Genomic DNA, 21,607 nt, shown 5'->3' on the forward strand with positions numbered 1-21,607 from the left:
GGATTTATTACAATGGCGATATAGTTTAGCAAGTCACAGTGGTTATCAATAGGCCTGATCAATAAACTAAAGAATTGAAACGACATCCTTGCACAAATAATATTTGTTTCCAGAAGTTTAAGTGAAAAGTTAACATGTTTATTTTATAACTCGTTACAGTTAGTAAAATTTGAACAAAAATCAAAAAAAAAAATAAACAACAATTGAATTTATGATACTGCAAGTTCACTCGGGGTTTTAATTAAAAACTATTCCTACTCCATACGCCCTAAAATACAAACCCAGCTTTGATTCTACTAAACTAATTACACAAGTAAGTAGGCATGCTTATATATTGTGGAGAGTGATAGTTACAAAGTTTAACAGTTAACGAGAAATCTCTAATTAACTTCACAGTAACTTGCTTCTTATTTGTTTTGTTTTCCGTTTTAAATTCACGTTAAAAAATGACCGTTATTGGCATTTTAAATTGTTTTTTATTTTATTTTAACTATCCAATTCTCGTGTTCTATAGTGACCTGTACTTGGAGATACAAGATGAAGACGTCTGTTTTATTGTATTTTTTTACTGATTCACACCAGTTTGTCAGAAATACTTGTTAGTAGCGCTTAAAAAGTTAAATCTTTTAATACATTGAATACAGTTTTTTGTTGTTATAGTTTGGACAAAGAATAATTGAGAAATTATTTTGTTTATGTCTTACGTACAGTTTTCTCCATTTGAACCATGTTAAATTGATAAAACTACTTTATGAAGGTATGACAAGAAAAAAATAATTTCTCAGTTATTCTTTGTCCAAACCAATTTTATAAGATATCGTTGTAATATCCATAAAACTTACTAAATTTTACATGTATTGCAAATATTTTGTTATATAAACAGTTTTCATAGAATTGGCATGAATTATTTTTTCAAGGGACCATTTTTAAACAGTTCAAAAGTTGTTATTCATATTTTTCATATAAATAGTGGTCAATAGGATAATCAATTTTACAGAATAACAATGCTGTAGCTCAGGCAGTTAAGAGTTATGAATGTTTTTAGTAAAAATCACATACAGACAGATAGCCCAAAAACGGAATGAGATCGGATACATGTTATTTTCTTTTTTTTTCTTTTGGCATGCTGAATAACGAGACAAAGTTTGTTTTCATATGGTTGCAAGACACCCTGTATAAAAAATACTGTATAAAAATAAAAAATGTGTAAAAAATAAAAAATATAAATCTATAATAGCAGAGCGTGGTTTCGATCCACGGACCTCTGGGTTATGGGCCCAGCACGCTTCCACTGCGCCACTCTGCTAGTTGAAGTATAGCGTTTTAGGTCCTCCTTATCATAATTATTCATACATTATATAAACAACATGAAACGTAGCCTTCTGGATTTTAGTAATTTCATACCTTTTCACAAAGAATAAAGCTATTTATTAAATACCAAAAGTCAACAATATTGCTGACATCTGTTCCCTGGATTGAAAATTAAGTTTTCGTCCTCGTCTCTATAGATGGTAACTACATTTTAATAATCTATTTCCAATATTTTATATGTATAAAATAAAATATATTTGTACACCAGGCATTGTTAAGATGTATGTATTTCACAGTAGTATAGCTTAGTAATTATTAACTACTTCATATCAATTGAACACAAGATGATATGCAAATCTCAACGGAATTAACGTGATAAATGAGATTACATAGCATTATGCACAATGCGATAGCTCGAGGAGTGAACGTAGTGATGACACGTTAGTCATCAACAACCTCACTGCTAGGGTTCGACTGCCTCATTCCTCCCTATAAATTAATTTGTCTACTACTACTTACATCCAAATTTTGAGCTGTTCGAGGTTTACCTACGTATGTAAAAGTAGTTGCGTATAGACATAGTTTGAAAATTTTTAAGCTATTCGTGTTATGCAACATGATCTTTAGATTGGATTCTCAAAAGTAAAAACCACTACATCACTCAGAACACAGAAAACAGGAAGCCAGTTTTCTGTGGTCAGAGGCTCTGAATCATCTTTGATGCACCTGATGACCGCTGACACTGGCCGAAATCTGTCATCATTGTAACGTATTTCAAGCATATTTTAAGGACATTTTGTGGACATATCGAAAAGAATTGAAATACTTATTTTACTGCTTGTCAGATTATCATCTTCCCAAATGTCATCTCTTTCAATTTCCATAACAACGTCGGAAAACTACTACTTTGAAATTAACATTATTTTTACATATTTGAGTAATGTTGGTTCATGTATTGTATAATATTTTGTGGTTGTGGATTCAGGTAAAATTCGCAATATAATAAATATCTATCCCAATCCCTCCAATAAAAAACCTCAAACTTAAGATAATATTATACATATTCTTAATATATACATATTCACATAACATACTTAAGCGAATGTGACACTTAAATGGTACAAATTTTCTTTTAAATTCATATTTCACAGGTAAATTAAAATGAGATTTATTCACTGCAAACCTTATAAGTAAAGTTAACGGAAGAAAATCAAACAAGAGTGATGTAAGTGAAGTGGACTGAAACATCATTGATGATGAAGTGGAGCAATATTGACATTCCTGTCTAAACATATTTCCAGCAACTCGTGAAGTGCTCATTACGTGCCGGGGAATGTGTTGCTGAACGAAGTTGGCAGAAAATCTGTCTTTACAAAATACAATCAGCGTAGTCATTCTAAAGTGCTTGGTTATTTTTCAACTATTTTTCACTGTTCTTACAAGTTAGCTGATTTCGGTTACGTTTAGAGTTTTCAGTGTCCCTGGATGTAGTTAATGTGATAAAATAATGAGTTGAAGTATAATCTGTGGTTTTGTTTGTCTTTATGCTTTTCAACTAAACTTTTTTCTCTACTAAGAATCCAGAACGAGTAGGTGGTAGTAAATAATACAAAACGTACCGCAGAAACTAAACAATCTGCGCTTTAGTTTTTTAGTTATTAATTTCTTCCACAGCACATTGTGACAATGTTTTCTTGAGAAGACCCTTTGGCTTAAAATGTTCTTATCAATAGTCGATACAAGTATTCATATTGCATGAAAAGTATGTCCAATAATATTTATTGAATAAATATTTAATCCGTTAATATATCATAGGTACGCTGCGGAACTGGACCCACACTAATATCAAAATTATTACGTCCCTGAAGCAACTAGTGAGTACTACCGGTTATTACAGAAATATTAAACAATTACGAAAATATTATGACTATTTTGTAATATTTAATATAGTTTACACGTTATTTTGACCCTTGTATTGTGGATTATTTGATCGACCGTGAAAAGCTTCTGTACCTTAAAATGCTGACAAGCCAAAGAGCATAAGATCTTCAGGCCAAAGCGTTGATCATTTCAGTATTATACAGGTAACTGTCCATTTTAAATTGGTTATTGGGGTTTGCATAAATAGTTATAATACAATAGAAACCCTGAATACTATAATCTTCCGGGAAATATCTTTCTACCTTCGAACCAAGGCCTGAATCCAATTAGCTAATCAAAAACGAAATTTTTACTGTTATGGCAAAATGAATATGCAAATAAAAAGAGTCAATAGATCATTTGAATGAGTGTCATTGATATGTTACACGTATGCAGTTTTTGATTTCAATAACAATGCTTTCACAATGACTATAAATGCATTTTAACATGTAAAATGTTAAAATTATCAAGGTTTTATTATATCATTGGAACATAAATGATTTTATGCTAATCACTATAACTTGAATTCAAATATTTGTTTCCTAAAGGGGTTGTTCATAGATTTAGTTTTCATAAGTAGTGTCTTCAAATACTAACTGCAACAACACCCTTAGCACCGCAAGCTGATATTTGCAGCTCAAAAGACAAGCAGGTCAAATAAGCTGTAAAGTAAAATAAAACAGAAAATCTCTCTGTGTGTTATAAGAAACAACTGCAAAATCCCCGACATCTTTCTTTAGTTAGACAACAAAAGCGGGTTGAAGTCAATACAATAGCACTTGGCATTACCAGTAAATCGTATACGGTTTAAACTAACGATAAAATAAATGACCACGATATAATAAAAGTCGGGTTATATTGTTCTCTACACTCATTTAACACAACAACCTGCAATTTTGTTGTAGTTGTGTTTTTGTTCATGCTATTAGGTCTATTTCTTCCCTTTCTTAACCATAATTCATAATTCAAGATGTTTTAACTACTAGTAAAGATCAATAAATGTCTACGATTTGCCTAATTGTTTTTTTTTAGTGTGATGATATTATTCATAAGGTCCGTTATATTACGGTATACATAATAAAATTCAAATATCAAGTGAAAATTTGCTATACATTGGTCGTTATTCATGTTGAGATTTAAAATGTTTTCATACTCTTTTTCTCTTTAAAATCTAGAAAAATATTAAATGGGGGGTCATGACTTTTTATTCACTCTGTAGAATAATACTGTATTTCGAATTTTGATGGACAGGATTATTTATCGTAATGTAACAAACTTATGAGTATGAAAAATGTATATTTTATTATACTGTTTCTGGCGTGACGGGTTCGTGCCGATGCTTGTTTTTGCTGTTCCTTGCGCTTTCTCATATCCTTGTACCAAACCATTCTCCTGTTCTAAATCACTTCTTAGTCTTCGATCACTACTTTGTCCTAAATCACTGCCCTAAAACAGTTTCAGAAGTGCGTAAACTACAGCAAGCAAACTTGAGTTGTTACTTTGACTGTTTAAATGTGAGGATAAACTTTCATCGAACCCATTTCAAGTTGGTTAAATAGATAGTCGCAAGTTAGCAGCATGCACATTCAATCTTAGATAATACTGTTATAAATTCCAATCTAAGTTTTTTTGCACATTGTCATGGATGAACTATCGTTATTTAAAAAATGCAACTACAATTAATAAACATTCATTTAGCAGTATTTATAGTTTTTGACCTGTCACGTTTTGAGTCATCGATTTAATGTTTCTCAGTCATCTGAAAGTGTGTGTACTTTTCCGTGTACGATGAAACTACTCTTATAAACCATCCTAATGCTCAAATGGAATATTTCAGGCAATTTCTACAGGCGCTGTTTCATAACATTCACCGCAGCAAGTTTCAGCTCTCCTACGTTGAAAAACCGTGTTTGTTACAAAAAAGGAAATGTTAATATTATTTAATTACCAAACCTCTGTTGTATTACTTGCATTACATACATTGCCCATATGTTAACTTGGGTTATCGGTGCCTAATAATAATGTTTTTGTTCTTTTTTCACACCAAACAAGCTTATTTCTATTCTTTTATTTTTTACATAAGAATTTCTTCAAATGGTTCCTAAAAGTAATATAGTAATTAGTGAGTTCATGACAATCACAATAACAGCCAATGTAAGTGACTTTGATTAGTTGATTAACTATATCAGTCCTTATCTACAATAAAGGAGTATTGTTTGTTCAATTCACTTAAGGTAATTAACTATAGTTTAAAACAATTAGATTGATTTGCGCAACGCTAAAGTCTTTTTTCTCCAATCCAATTTGAGTAGTTTATTTTCCCAAAGGCTTTACGTAATTTTATTTTTATATGTGTTTAGAAAAAACATCTTGATAGGCATTTTACGTGTAAATATGTATTCACTAATTTGGCAAGTGGTCGATTTAGATAGGCCTACATTATACAATATACTAAATACTATGTACTGTGCATACACTCACAAGACTTGAACTATTTTAGCAGTTTATATCCAGCGTTATCAGAGTGATATGTATGAGCTATACGGGTCAGATATTCCAATCAATTTGGACACTGACAGGTATTATAAATTCACATCCACATTAGGTTTAGATCTAAACTTAATAAACTTCTGAATAAATACTATATCAAGAAAAGTTGTACTACTACCAAAATGTACTTACCTAAAAGCTTAAAAGTAAAAAAAAAATTATTTTAGGTTACGTTGGTTTCTTAGACTTGGGTTTCTTTTTTATTAATATTTCTTTATTTATTTATATTCATTGAACATAATATATATTTTGAACAAGTTTAATTGAATCCAGTTCAATAATTTACACTTTGGTGTGTAGTTCAAGCTGGATATGAAGGAAAGGTGAGTGCAGAATGGAGTGAGATGATTTGTGTAGTTTACTATAGTTGTGTCTGTGTATTGTGTATCTGTATAGTTGTATGTTTACTGACAAGCTGTTTTTCAGCCAGGACTAAGTAATAAAAGCCTAAATCAGCTGGGTTCATTTTAAAATTGTCAAAAAGCTTCTCACTTTTCTTAGGATCGAACCGTCTACGTTTGATTACCAGGCGAACACTGTAACCCCTTACTCAGCTAAATGCACGGCCGCCTTTAACTCCAGGCCGCGGCCTGGTAGAATTGGCAACGCTGCAAGTAGTGTTGTTTAGCGCCTGACGTCCCGTAAGATAACATGGCGGACAGGTGACCCTAGCTCATTAACTCGTGTATTATTAATTAAAATTTCAATTCATGAACTTAAAATGTATTAATATGAAAATAAAACATATAGAATTGAAAACCAAATTAATATTAATTGAAAATCTATTTATGTACATGGGGGTCAATAACTGGGGACAGTGGGTTCAATGTTTACATAGCCCAGTAACCAAGCTTTTGTGTTGTTAAAAAATACACAAATCAACCGCTCTCCAAGAACGAATAAACCAACCTCTGTTATTTACACACAAAAAAAAATTATTCTGGTAGTTGTTTTTGTTTATACGTTATTAGCCGCCTCCAAAAAAAAGCTGTTACAACACTACTTGCGATGTTGCCACTTCGAAGGCCACGGCCTGGAGTTTAAGGTGGCCGTGACAGTGTACTATTAACAAATTCAAACAAAGAGTCTAGATTGTTATTTGTTTTGGGACGGATAAGATAAAAATTTTCTTATTAAAGAATAAAAGTCCTTTAAAAGTATATCATAAATATAAATTAAACATTAATAGCTCAAATAGCTAATCCCAAGACATGTAACACCTAGCACTTATGATATTCTTTTATTACGAAACAATTGTTTATGTACACACACATTTTTGCTTTAAACATATTTTCACAATTTATTTTTTTTCTGTATTAAGTTTTATATAATTATTTTACTTAAGTGAATTAAATTTATATTATTTTTTGAAACGTCAGTAAAACAAAAGAATTTGCATGTTTACAAACTAAGAAATTGAAATTGCAAATGCGCAAAAAGAGTAGGTGAGATTCAAAGCGAAATAATACGGAAATTTCTATATTTGGAATTATCCTTTGTGAATTGCAAAAAGAAATACTTTACAAGTCTCTTTGAGCCATTTTCCCAAAACAGATGTTATACCTGCTGTCATCAATGCTTTCAAAAGTGTAAGTAGACTGGTACTTTTTTATAATCGAGATACATGGAGGTAATTTATTCTTAATTTGCATAGCTAAACCATGTAAAGAAAACTTTCAAAATGTTTTCAGTGGCAAATTAACACCAGTAGATTACTGATATACACACTTTTAGAATGTATTGTTAAGATTGTTTTCAATGTTTTCAAAACTATTTCTAATTGTTTTAATTTTTCTGCATTCTTCCTCACAGCCATCATATTTATCTCTCAAATGCAATTGGATGAAAATACACATACCTTTATGCTGTGTAGACCTTCGGATTTTGCCAATATCAATAAATAAGTTCACATTAAATACATGCGTTTATTTAATAATAGTTTGCAGTTTTGGAACCGTTATTTTTTCGGTAAGTTTACCAACTGCAGTTCCAATACCTGTAGTTCCGTTGTAGTTCCAAAGCTAATATTGAAGGTAAGACTGATTGAAACGCTTTGTCCGCCGTCATGTTAGTCTGTTGTTGCTATTGAAGGTTTATACCAGGTATTAGTGGAATATATTGCTGAGTTTCGTCAAAGGGGTTTTGTCGTATTAAATCATCTCACGTCTCACAAGCGTTATCGCAAGCCTTCCATTGATATCTGATCGAAAAGAACGCAGATTGTATTTCGTCAAGTCCGTTCTCATATATTACATTGTTATAGATGAGTAAATTGCCAAAAAAGGTGGTTATAAGGGTCTTGGGTAAACTGTGTTCCAGTCACAAGTTTGTAGTTTCAGGGATAAAAGAATCTTCGCTTATAAAACTATACTAATTCACAGACATTTGTATAGCTCTTTTAAATAATGTTTTTTAAAGATAAAATGTATGTCTACTTGTGAAGGCTAATCGAAGATTACGAGGAGAAATTGTTTGATTGGTAGCACATTTACTTTCGAAACCTTAACATGAATTAACCTTTCAAACCATACTAACATCTAAACATGGCTTAGGAAGTATTAAAAGGCTCTCAGGCACTGCAATACAAAAAGTCACAATGTTCTACATGTTTTCCCCTAGTGCTCAAGTTAAAGAAACTCAACAGAAGTGTTTTAATGTGTGTATACAAATTTACCTTTGCAATTAATAGGTTTCTTATGGAAATGAAAAATGCACAATCCGAACATTCGGTTGGTGTTTAGGTCCGAGAAAGGATTATATTGATTACCTGGTAACCATTTAGGAATGATAAATACATCCAGTACGAAAATTTAATATAATTAAGCTGTGTTAATATATTATATTCCTATAAGTGTGGTGTCATTGGCTAATCACCGTCTATACAGTACACACGTAGCTGCAATAAAAGGTTCCAATCAAATGAAATGTCGACAAATCCAGGTTCCAGGCCAATATTGGAGTATTTCAGTTTCCTCGAGGCACAAGTGGCGTTGACAACTATGCATTAATGTATTTCTCTGCTTTTGCCACTGTAATGGCAATAACACACGACTAAAGGAATACGGCTATTTTATGTATATTTAGTGGCAACCAAGAGTAAATATATAGCAAATGAATAACATAAAGTGAGTTCTTTTTGTTTTTAAGAAAACATTTTTTTGTAAATTAAAATGTTCAAAACATTTAGACCATTTCAATAACTAAGAATGAAATTAAATCAAACCTCATCATTTTGTAACTGCGAAAAGGCAATAGCTTCTATAGCCTACTATTTCAAATGTTTTCTTCAAAAAAACGTTTGCTTAATCCTTTTATCATGTTATATTTGTTATATTTGAGACTACGAGTATTATAAGACGAACACTTTGTGAAGTTTCTAACCATCTCATGGGTTTTACCTTTCTTTGGCAATTTATTGGTGCAATAGAGCCAACCGTTTTAATACGCACTTCTGCATGTTGTCTACTATAATAATAGGATTCCTATTTTTATGAATGTACTCATTTAAATTCATATAAGATGCAGAAATTTTATCCTATAACGTGTCTATACTTACCCCATAACAAACTAAACACGATAAATCTTTCCAGTGCAGTATTTGTAAAACAAATCAACTGTATTTTCACACCAAACGATAACTCGAGCAAATGTTCTAAGCATACTCAGTTACTCACCTTATAAAAGATGTTTTCCGTTTGCTTCAACAATGCTTCATCAAATTCATATTCATGAAAAATATACTTTTAGTTTAATATTTCATAAAATGTTTGACACTTTATTAAGTTTCAGCCTTTATGGACTGATTGAAAAGGCAAAGTTCTTAAATTAAATGTATAAATCAGCTGAATGTCAAAATATGTTACGCATATTTAGAGGTAGAGAGGTACTAACTTTGACTCTTAAATCAAGGCATTTCTCATTTAATTTCATTTTATATTTGTTTTTCCAAATATTCGTTTTTGAGTGTCGCTGCTGATTTCGTCCACGAAATTGAACGTTTGACTGATAAGTAATTCCATAAACGCAATAGAGTAGCTGATACGAGGCGTCTTTTCATGGTAAAATTGTATTAGCAGAATCAAATCTCTCACTCGTATATCTCGACCAATCACATGGCCTTAGCGTTTATATAAACACGATGCCTTGATAAAAAATAAAAAAGATCGTAAAGATTCTTTACCAAAATTTACTTCTGTATGGGCTTTGAATTGTATATTCAGCTATACTCTCAATACCTAAACCACATTATAGTTTGTAGTACGGGCATACTCCAAAAGCATGCATCAAATTATGTCACTCAAATTGCCCATATAAAAACCAAAACTACTATATACTTTAAAATAACTACTAATAATATGCATTTGAAAAATTCCTGTTAACTAATTTATTAAATATGGTTAGGCCTAGTAATATATTCACTAATGATTATAATTATTGTATGTTTCAACTGAGCTTTGAACTTGAAAACATTTTCTTCGGTTAAAGACACAAAATGTTGGAGTGTTCTTAGATTTTAGCCTAACATGGAATATTACTTGCTATCCACATAAAACCAACAAGCTGATTCTTACTTAATGATTAAAATAATTTATAACAATACGATATTCATTTGTTTGTTACCAATTGCTACCCGAGAAGGAAACGGATAATAATGATGTTACATTTTGCGACAAATTATACGAAAAAAGCCTTAGAAATATATAAATTTGTATATGTAGAGGGTGTCCCGGAACTCTCTACCAATATTTTAGGGCATTGCTCCTGGGTAAGAAACATAACTAAATATCATATTTAAACTGTCCGGAAGTCCATAGTTACTCACACAGCCGCCATTTTGTTTTTTTCAGTTATTAAATTTTTTTCTAAAGAATGGTTAAACTTACGAAATGGAAACTTTGCACAAACATTTATGACAACTAGACAAAGCTACCAAAAAATTATCACGATTATTCAAATTCATAAAACAAAATGGCGGCCATTAATTTTTTTTGTAAAATCAATGGTTTTTGAGTTTTTTAAGAAAGGAAATTTTAAATTAGCGCCATTTTGTTTTATGAACTTGAAAAATCGTCATAATTTTTTTGTAGCTTTGTCTAGTTGTCATAAATGTTTGTGCAAAGTTTCCATTTTGTATGTTTAACCATTCTTTAGAAAAAAATTAATACGTGAAAAAAACAAAATGGCGGCTGTGTGAGTAACTAAGGACTTCCGGACAATTTAAATATGATATTTAGGTACGTTTCTTACCCAGGATCAATGCCCTAAAATATTGGTAGAGAGTTCCGGGACACCCTGTATAAACTCAAAATAAAAGTAAAGCCAATTTAAAGAAATGTTAGGTTTCAACATTGAAGCACTATCGAAGGTTGAAGAATTTAAATAACATTTTCATCCCACAAAACTGTTATTGAATCGTCAGAGTTATGGCTTGTTTTTGCTTAAATATTTACATCAACACTCGATTATTAAAATATGGTAAAGCAAATTAATTAATTCTAAAACAGGTTTAATTTTTTGCACTGAACTTTATACAAGTTTTATTCTCAAGACAAGTACGTTTGTCTTAAATTCACTGACGCTCAAAATAATTTACTTTCGATTCAGTCTGAATTTCATTTTCAAGTTAGATTTCGTTTTTCCATTAATACCAAACAAATGCCTACATGTAAAAGTAGACTACTATAGACCGAATATCCGTCGCCAGGCATGTTGATTATTTGTATCTGAGGTATATTTTCTAGTAAATAACTCTACTGTGTAAAACCGAAATAGATACTTCGAATATAAGGTGAGAAGTTCTCTCTTATTGCATTCAACACACGTGGACGAAAGTATTTGATTCACGTGATTGCATTTTACCAATAAAACTTGCCTCGCCCTACGAATCTGATATTTATGAGTATTGGACTCGACTTTTTTCGTACTAATGTATATTCCTTCGGTTGTTTTCTTTGGAATCTCAGTGATATTTAACATTAACTTTCTTCATTGATAGTCTATACATCTCAGAAGTTTATCGTTTTAATATAAACTTTGAAATTATTTTACGTTACCTAAGAAAAGGTGTTGTGTTTTATCTTAACTTAAAAAAGAATATTGTTTTTTATTGCGTCAATACCATTAAAAATGTTAATGAAATGTGAATTGTGACTTGATTCTACCAAATTACCTTTCAAAATATATTAAAGCTGTATATTTTAATATTTACAATATTTAATGAGCATACATTTTGCTTTTCCCTCAATTTACTATCATTTGTTCGTTTAAAGCTTTAACGACTATTTATTGGAACAACGTACGTTTAAATAACGCAGATATTAAATTATATTAAACCGGCAGAGTATATTGAATTATCTATAGTATCATTAAAAAACATATCATAAGAAACATCTATTGTGTACAAAACTCTGAACTTTGCTTTTACAATCGAAGTATCAAGACTATGACTATAACGCCTAAGTAAGTAAAAGTAGTAATCTAACTAATTAGTACACTAATGTAACATTGATCCTACGTTGAACAACTCGCTGATAAGCTAACGGTTAATTAATAATCAGTCAACAGTAGATACCAAAATAGGATACTACTTAAGCTTAAGAGTCTGAGTTCTCACCATCTTAAGTCTGATTAAACATATTTAAAGTAGTTCTCAACTACTAACTGCTGCGTGGCAGAAATACAAGAAGCAAGTGATAATCTTTAAATAAAATGCAGACTCACTTTATAAATTAGGGTGAAATCACATGATGATTAAACAGTTAACAGTTAGAGGAAAAAATCTACCCCCTTCACGTCTTTATCCTACCATTAAAACTAAACGTCAATCAGCTGCAGAGTGCAACATACATTAAACAAAAAAATGGTGGGAACTTTTCCCAAACCACCTCAATGTTGTGAACGAACTATAATCTTAAATTAATTTATTTCATTTTAATTTATTGTTTGAGTTCAAAACATGTTCTTACCCTCAAATTCAATTACACTTAAATTCTACACTCAATTCCTGGTCTATCAACCTACAGTACCAATAACATATCATTGACTCAAAGCTAATATTGATCGTACGAGGGATAAGAACGCATTATAAGCGTATGAGTCTCATGTTTAACTGTGGTATTAGTAGAGGATTATACCCAGGATTAGTGAATATATTGCTGAGCTTCGTCAAAGGAATTATCATCCATCAAATCACTCTCTCTACCGAGGTTTATACTTAACATCTTATGTTCTAATGCACATATTTTTATTCCGTCACAGCATTGAAATTATGTGATTTAAATGTGTCCCAATATTTAAACCGTGTTAACCAATCATGAAAAGTAACATAAAAATCTCAACCAAATTATATATGTATATATTACTTGTAAACATTATCTTAATGCTTCCTATTTGTCTTATGGGGCAAGCCAAGCGCTAATTCTTATGTTATTTATAAAATTATGTTAAATAATATTAGCATCTCGGGTATAAGAGTTTTTGGATTGAAAGTTACAATTACTTTAATTAATAATAATTCATAATTTATAAGGCCTGTTGTTATAGACAACATATAGTTTTTTAAGTGTTTGACGAACACCGGACCAAGTTAAGGAAATGGTTAACAAAAAATTACTCAGTTTATTATGTTTATTTTGTATTTTATTATTTATATTATTATTATATTATATTATATTATATTATATTATATTATATTATATTATATTATATTATATTATATTATATTATATTATATTATATTATATTATATTATATTATATTATATTATATTATATTATATTCGTATATTATTTTATAATCCTTTGGATTTCATTATTATATTATTAGTGTCCTTCCTCCTTTGATATCCTTTGATACCAAGTTATCCTTATAACTATAACCTTGAGGAGGGAATCCTTAAGAAGGGTATCAATAAGGAGGGTATATTTAAGGAGGCTATTCTTAAGGAGGCTAACCTTAAGGAGGTTATCCTTAAGGAGGCTAACCTTAAGGAGGTTATCCTTAAGGAGGCTAACCTTAAGGAGGTTATCCTTAAGGAGGCTATCCTTAAGGAGGTTATCCTTAAGGAGGTTATCCTTAAGGAGGATATCCTTAAGGAGGATATCCTTAAGGGGGTTATCCTTAAGGAGGGTATCCTTAAGGAGGGTATCCTTAAGGATGGTATCCTTAAGGAGGCTATCCTTAAAAAGGGTATCCTTAAGGAGGCTATCCTTAAAAAGGGTATCCTTAAGGAAGCTATCCTTAAGGAGGCTATCCTTAAGGATGGTATCCTTAAGGAGGCTATCCTTAAGAAGGCTATCCTTAAGGAGGCTATCCTTAAAAAGGGTATCCTTAAGGAAGCTATCCTTAAGGAGGCTATCCTTAAGGATGCTATCCTTAAGGAGGCTATTCTTAAGGATGCTATCCTTAAGGAGGCTATTCTTAAGGAGGGTATCCTTAAGGAGACTATCCTTAAGGATGATATCCTTAAGGATGATATCCTTAAGGAGGCTATCCTTAAGGAGGGTATCCTTAAGGAGGGTATCCTTAAGGAGGGTATCCTTAAGGAGGCTATCCTTAAGGAGGGTATCCTTAAGGAGACTATCCTTAAGGAGGGTATCCTTAAGGAGGGTATCCTTAAGGAGGCTATCCTTAAGGAGGGTATCCTTAAGGAGGCTATCCTTAAGGAGGGTGTCCTTAAGGAGGCTATCCTTAAGGAGGGTATCCTTGAGGAGGCTATCCTTGAGGAGCTATCCTTAGAAGGTATCTTTAAGGAAGTTATCCTTAAGAAGGGTATCTTTAAGGAGGCTAATCATAATAAGGTTATCCTTAAGGAGGCTATTTTTAAGGAGGGTATCCTTAAGGAGGCTATCCTTAAGGAGGATATGCTTAAGGTGGTTAGTCTTAAGGAGGTTATCCTTATGGAGGTTATCCTTAAGGAGGTTATCCTTAAGGAGGGTATGCTTAAAGAGGTTATCCTTCAGAAGGCTATCCTTAAGGAGGTTATCCTTCAGGAGGCTATCCTTAAGGAGGGTATCTTTAAAGAAGTTATCCTTAAGAAGGTTATCTTTAAGGAGGCTTAGCATAATGAGGTTATCCTTAAGGGAGGTATCCTTAAGGAGGTTATCCCTAAGGAGGGTATCCTTAAGGAGGCTATTCTTAAGGAGGTTATCCTTATGGAGGGTATCCTTGAGGAGGCTATGCTTAAGGAGGTTATCCTTATGGAGGGTATCCTTAAGGAGGGTATCCTTAAGGAGGGTATCCTTAAGGAGGCTATCCTTAAGGAGGGTATTTTTAAGGAGGCTATCCTTAAGGAGGGTGTCCTTAAGGAGTGTATCCTTAAGGAGGGTGTCCTTAAGGAGTGTATCCTTAAGGAGGGTGTCCTTAAGGAGTGTATCCTTAAGGAGGTTATCCTTAAGGAGTGTATCCTTAAGGAGGTTATCCTTAAGGAGGCTATCCTTGAGGAGGCTATTCTTAAGGAGGCTATTCTTAAGGAGCTATTCTTAGAAGGTATCTTTAAGGAAGTTATCCTTAAGAAGGGTATCTTTAATGAGGCTAATCATAATGTGGTTATCCTTAAGGAGGCTATTTTTAAGGAGGGTATCCTTGAGGAGGTTATGCTAAAGAAGGTTATCCTAAGGAGGGTATCCTTGAGGAGGCTATCCTTGAGGAGCTATCCTTAGAAGGTATCTTTAAGGAAGTTATCCTTAAGAAGGGTATCTTTAGGGAGGCTAATCATAATGAGGTTATCCTTAAGGAGGCTATTTTTAAGGAGGCTATCCTTAAGGGGGATATCCTTAAGGAGTGTATCTTTGAAGAAGTTATCCTTAAGAAGGGTATCTTTAAGGAGGCTTAGCATAATGAGGTTATCCTTAAGGGAGGTATCCTTAAGGAGGTTATCCCTAAGGAGGGTATCCTTAAGGAGGCTATTCTTAAGGAGGGTATCCTTAAGGAAGCTATTCTTAAGGAGGGTATCCTTAAGGAGGCTATTCTTAAGGAGGGTATCCTTAAGGAGGCTATTCTTAAGGAGGGTATCCTTAAGGAGGCTATGCTTAAGGAGGTTATCCTTATGGAGGGTATCCTTAAGGAGGGTATCCTTAAGGAGGCTATCCTTAAGGAGGGTATCCTTAAGGATAGATATTATGTTTTAATATTGTATCATGGTTTAGCCATATTAGTATCCAAGCTTTTTAAAATCAAGTTATTCTATGGAATAAATTAGGTCATTTTAAACATTTTTACGCGTATAAATATAATATACCTGAAGGCAACCTCGAGCATGTAATTTAGTTTTAACCAATAAAACACTTTTAAAATGATGACCTTAGTTCTCTGGAGGAAGCCAATCTTGTGGTAAAAAGTTGGAAACTTGATAACAAGTGTGAACAAGTGTGAAAGGATTTCCTGGAGTTCTATATGTGTTGGTTGGTCTTAAACTGAAGTGTTAATTTTCATGGCCCTTAAACCAACGGTGTTATTCAATATGTATTTTTTACAAAACTCAAGTTTATAGTCTCAAACTACCGATTTACAGATTTATATCCTATGTAGATTGTGTAAAGTTATGTCTAAAACAACGTTGTTTATTTTAAATCATCTTATTTTCAATAAATTTTAATAAGCGAATCCAATGATCACTGATTTGCCGGAATCAACGTTTGTCTATTCCAATTATCAGAGAATCATATAAAACATTTTCAACTTATTCCGAAACACTTTATTTTATTCATTTTCACGTATATTCCAACAATACTTAGTTAATTGAAATTTAATATGTAGTATTTTAAATACTTGTACTTATTTTCATAAAAAGGTTACTTTAACAAGTAAGTTCTGTTGAAATGAAAAAAGCTTACCTCAGTATGATTGGAATAGTTTCTTTTGTTCGTTTTTTTGCTGCCAATCAACCCTCTCTCGGTGTATTCAACGGATAATTTCATTTACTCTCACTGTTCAGAGAAAAAATTAAGAAATATTTATATTTTAATGCTCATGGAATATTCCATATAGTATTAAATCTAATGTGCTGCTGCTAACATATTTGATCTGGAATATGACAAATATCATAACTGTCGAACTCTTACTGCATTACAACAAATGGTTGTATGTGTTTTGAGCAAACTGGCTGTTTGAATAGCCTACATAAAAATACCAGTTATTTATTTTGACAGCTAGTTATAACCGTATACATAACTAAACACATAGTGTGAAGTGAAGTAAAGTACTACTGTATAAACTGTGTATGGACCTAACACAATATTCTATACGATATTAATAATTAAAAACCTTAATTTAATGTATAATGTGGATATGTTACAGTACCATTTCAGTATTCTAATATTTTTCAATAATAATAAACCACTTATTTACAGTATTAAACTCGGATTGGTCCAACTGAGGCAGTGGTTGTTCAGACAGATATCATAACAAGCTGCAACGCCGTAACCCACATCAAACGTGGCCTCAACACTGCAAGTTGGTCGAGTGGTCAGATTGATAACCAAATTTTTTGCTATCCGCTTCTAGAGCAAAATGTATTACATTACGTAGATGTTCACTCTGGAATATCCTGGCTCGTATAGCAACAAAACAATGCGCTTGCATGCGATTTAAATTGATTGTTTTTATTCGTTCTACAGATATGATGTTGAACAATATGGACATTACTGCGACAAATAAAAAAAGACACTTTTACCAATGTATTTGCTAAAAATGCAGAGTTAGTGCATACTCGTTCTATATGATTTGTGATCCGTTTCCACGATGCATACATTTTTTTTTAATTTTTTTTACAAACTAGATGGGAATGCTCACTGGCCATAATTAATCGGATTTCTACCACCCTATCCCACGAACGTGCTGAGAATATTAAGTTCAAGCGCCCCACAAATCATTTTACCAACGAAAAATATATTAATACATATCACAATTGAATTATGGAAACGTGATATCTTAGTATTATTTTTACAAAAAAAGTTTTACACATATTTTAATTTTAAAAATATTATTATAATCCACATATATTTACATAATGTAATAGAACCTGTTCGTGTTTATGGTAGTGGAACGAAGCTCACAAATTTTAATTTTTGAAAATCTAATGGTTACATTCGCGTAATTCTAAATGTTTACGATCCTTATTTACGTCTAGTCGACATTAATATGTTTTCCCTCGAGTGGTAGTCAAATGACGTTTTAACTCACCTTATTGCCTTGTAATACACAAAGGTCATTCACCAAAAATTATTTCCCCGAAGAATAATTTAAGGCGATTGTAAACTGAAACGTTCGATCCCAGATTCCTTTCTTACAGTGTATAGCACTTGAGTTTTTAGTTTTTTTTTTTTAGTTTTTTTGTTTTTTATTCACTATAATTATTATTTCATATGAATTGCATCGTCTTTATCTTTACATACACTTTTAAGAATTTTGTTTTCTGTGTGATTTTCGTCCTCTAATATCGCAATTTTCGTAGTAATTATACCTATATTTTATGAGTAATAATCTTAAGAAAGATACAAAATTAATGGTTGAAAATATACTGATTACAAAATTTATAATAGAGCATGTTTGTGGATATGTTTTTTCTTTCTAGAGCCATCGCTATACCATCTATACGTCACAGTAGAAAGGAAAAATGTAAGTTTTTTATGCTCTCCACTAATTATTGACGTCAGATAGCTACAAAACCCCCAGAAAAACTAAAAGTGCTAATGGTATTAATGAAAAAGAATGATCGAGAACCGTCGGGGCTACAATGAAGTACAATACGAGTGTCATGTTATAAGTTACCCCTTTGAGTATTAAAACATTCACAATGTAATTATTCGGTAATTTTATATATACACATTGTATGTTTTGAGTAAAAATTGTTTAACTGACTCCCAATAAATTAACTTTGCTATTTAATTAGCATTAAATGGTTGTTAAGCTATAACTTGGGGCTAATGGCTTGTTGGACGCGATGGGACGGTTCATAGATTGGTTTAACTAGTTTATAAGGCGATTTGAGGCCAATCCATCATTCAAGATTGTATACATACTTAAACTACTTATATAAAAGTTTGTAGTCCCCTTTAAACTTTGATAGAGTACTATGTTTAGTGTACTTAATTACCATATTAAATTAGTTGTGAAACTAGGTTACTATGAGCTAGGCTACCCAAGTGTGGTATGATGAGTACGGTTGATATATCTGTTTGTATTTGAATGCCAAATAGTACTGGTTATTATTTTGTTGTCTTTTAAAAGGGTTCATTCCTGCCAGATATTTTGGAGACCAATTTAGCCTTAACAATATATCTATTTAAGAGTTAAAAATTAAAACCAACACTCGACAGTTATTCAAATTAATTTGGCTAGTTATCAAGCACAATCGTACAAATAGGGGTTTCTTTCAGTCATAAAATAGCAGAATAACAATCTTAAACGAACCGATTTCTTTGCACAAGAGAATGAATAGTGAAGATACCCTTTTGCCAATAAACTCCCTTTGTTCAATAATCGTGTTTAGTTACTTCTCGGGTTTTATGTGAGGTATTCAACGGAGCTTTACGCTAGAGGAGTTTGATAAATGAAACAACAGTTTAATAAAACTACAATTGGAATGTTTTTTACTATAACGTTTTTAGTACATTTTAACTGCGTAAATCTACTAAAAAATAATAAGATATTCTCAAAACCATAAAAAATTATCTTGAAATCAATAAACAAACGTAAAAGAAATATGACACTAGAACTGAACAGTATAATGGGTTAATAGTTTAACCATAGCTTGTAAAAGACCTAAGAGGTACTGCAAAACACATTTAATACATCCTACATTTTATAAGAATCTGTGGTATATATCTCACTACCTAGTTGTTATTAGGCTCCTCCTCCTCATATAAATTGAATATCTCAGGATCATTTCTGAGGTTATAAACTATACCCATAGCTGTAATCGATCATCGAGCTTTGAATAAAGTATCCTGGGAAAAAAAACATGTTGTAGTCGAGAAAAATACGTAAAACATATCTCCCGTCACGAACTCATACTTTATTCATATCTGGGTTAAAATACGTGATATTATAGTATTTTTGTAAACCCTACTAACGGTTTTCGCTCATGCAATGTAATCATGTATCTTTGTGATGTATTGACATGACGAAACCACCCACTCCCACTGGGTGGAAGTGGTTTTAAACGAGTAAATGTTAAATGTCAAGGGTTTGTGTCAGACCATTAACATTGAGAACGATCTTGAGTGTATCTTTGTGATGTATTGACATGACGAAACCACCCACTCCCACTGGGTAGAAGTGGTTTTAAGCGAGTTAATGTTAAATGTCAAGGGTTTGTGTCAGACCATTAACATTGAGAACGATCTTGAGATCAAAGCAGTAATGATGTCACATGTCTCTTGTCTCTTAATGACCTCCGAACTTCCGATCCGTGTGATCTTTGTACCACTGCTCAATATAGTTGTATTCAATCTGCATACTTGTATTTGGGCTAAACAAACGTTTGTTTTAGAATCATTCGTTGCCATGTCATGCACCAATGGATTTTATTTTCCCCTACACAATTATGTCGGGACTAGCATTTATCAAGTCATATTTGAACGTACGGGTTTAAAAATTGTTATTGATCATATATCGAGTTATACATCAGATAGTTTAAAAGGAGAGATTCTAGACGAAAAATAATTTATGTTCATTAGTTTTTCACAGATTTGGAAATTTTATCATACTTTTCAAACGATTTTTTACAGCTGTGAGAAGGAAGAAATCAAATCTAAATATAGTTTATTTCAAAGGAAATATACATAATACAACAATTTTAGCACCACCAATAATAGATACGATAGATATATATAATTGTAAAAATAATGTGACCGTATTTTTTAAAAAGCTATTAAAACTCAATGTAGTAAAATATTTGCCCATAAATGAGAAATTCACTTAGGTCCGGGGGTAGTCATGATTGTTTGAACTTTTTTTCATGGCGTTATGAATGGGGTTTTTGGATGTACAAACAGCAACCTTATAGAAATAAAATTGGCTCTTTACTTTACACGTTAGTACTCGTTAGTAACATTTTTACAAAATATGTATCAAACAAAATACGGATGTTCAATACAAGAATACAACAATTTTAGCACCACCAATAATAGATACGATATTATATAGTTTTATAAAAATAATGTGACCTTAATTTTTTTTTTTAAAGCTATTAAAACTCAATGTAGCAAAATATTTTCCCTTAGTGATAAATCTTTGGTTAAATTTGGCCAATACTACTTAAAAACAGTTGGTCTTAAAGCACAAATTATTCTACACTGATGTACATTCAACGTTCGACTTCTTGACCAAGGATAGTAGCAAATAGGCGAAGAAAATGAAAAGTCTGTTTCTAAGACCACCAAAGTTCCAAGCATTTAGAGAATAATAGTAAAGCTGAGAAAGCAATCTTACACAGATGGGCGTTAGAGAGAAAATCCGAGCTTAGAAGACGATGAGTTCATTGAGCTTGGACTACAATGAGGTTATATCATTGTATTCTTCTCATCATTCACGAGTTTAGATCATTTATGGTTTTAGTTTAGCTTAAAAAAATTCAAATTAAGTTACTAACCCACTTAAACAAAAAATACCACATTTAAAAACTAATGTCATAGGGTCCATTATGTCTTATAACAAAATTGTTTGTGTTATTACATACATTACATAGGTTATTTATGTGTTAGTAACTTTATGAATTATATTAATTTCCTCTTTAAACAATATACAAACGCAACATAAAGCTTTTAAGCATTAAAATAAAACTGGTCAAGAATACAGCCACTATTGGAAGTTTTCTGATAGTTTA

General features: G+C 31.8%; 1 non-coding gene across 1 annotated transcript; it reads right to left on the reverse strand.

Annotated features, from left to right (window-relative positions):
* Positions 1–1,234: 1,234 nt before the first annotated feature.
* On the reverse strand, positions 1,235–1,306 carry Trnam-cau (transfer RNA methionine (anticodon CAU)). Its single transcript has one exon. It is a non-coding gene; the product is annotated as a tRNA-Met (tRNA).
* Between the last annotated feature and the right edge of the window lie 20,301 nt (positions 1,307–21,607).

Source organism: Macrosteles quadrilineatus, unplaced genomic scaffold (assembly GCF_028750875.1).
Source record: "Macrosteles quadrilineatus isolate MER2022 unplaced genomic scaffold, UCM_ALF_1.0 Scaffold_2__2_contigs__length_208266976, whole genome shotgun sequence".
Lineage (NCBI taxonomy): Eukaryota > Metazoa > Arthropoda > Insecta > Hemiptera > Cicadellidae > Macrosteles > Macrosteles quadrilineatus.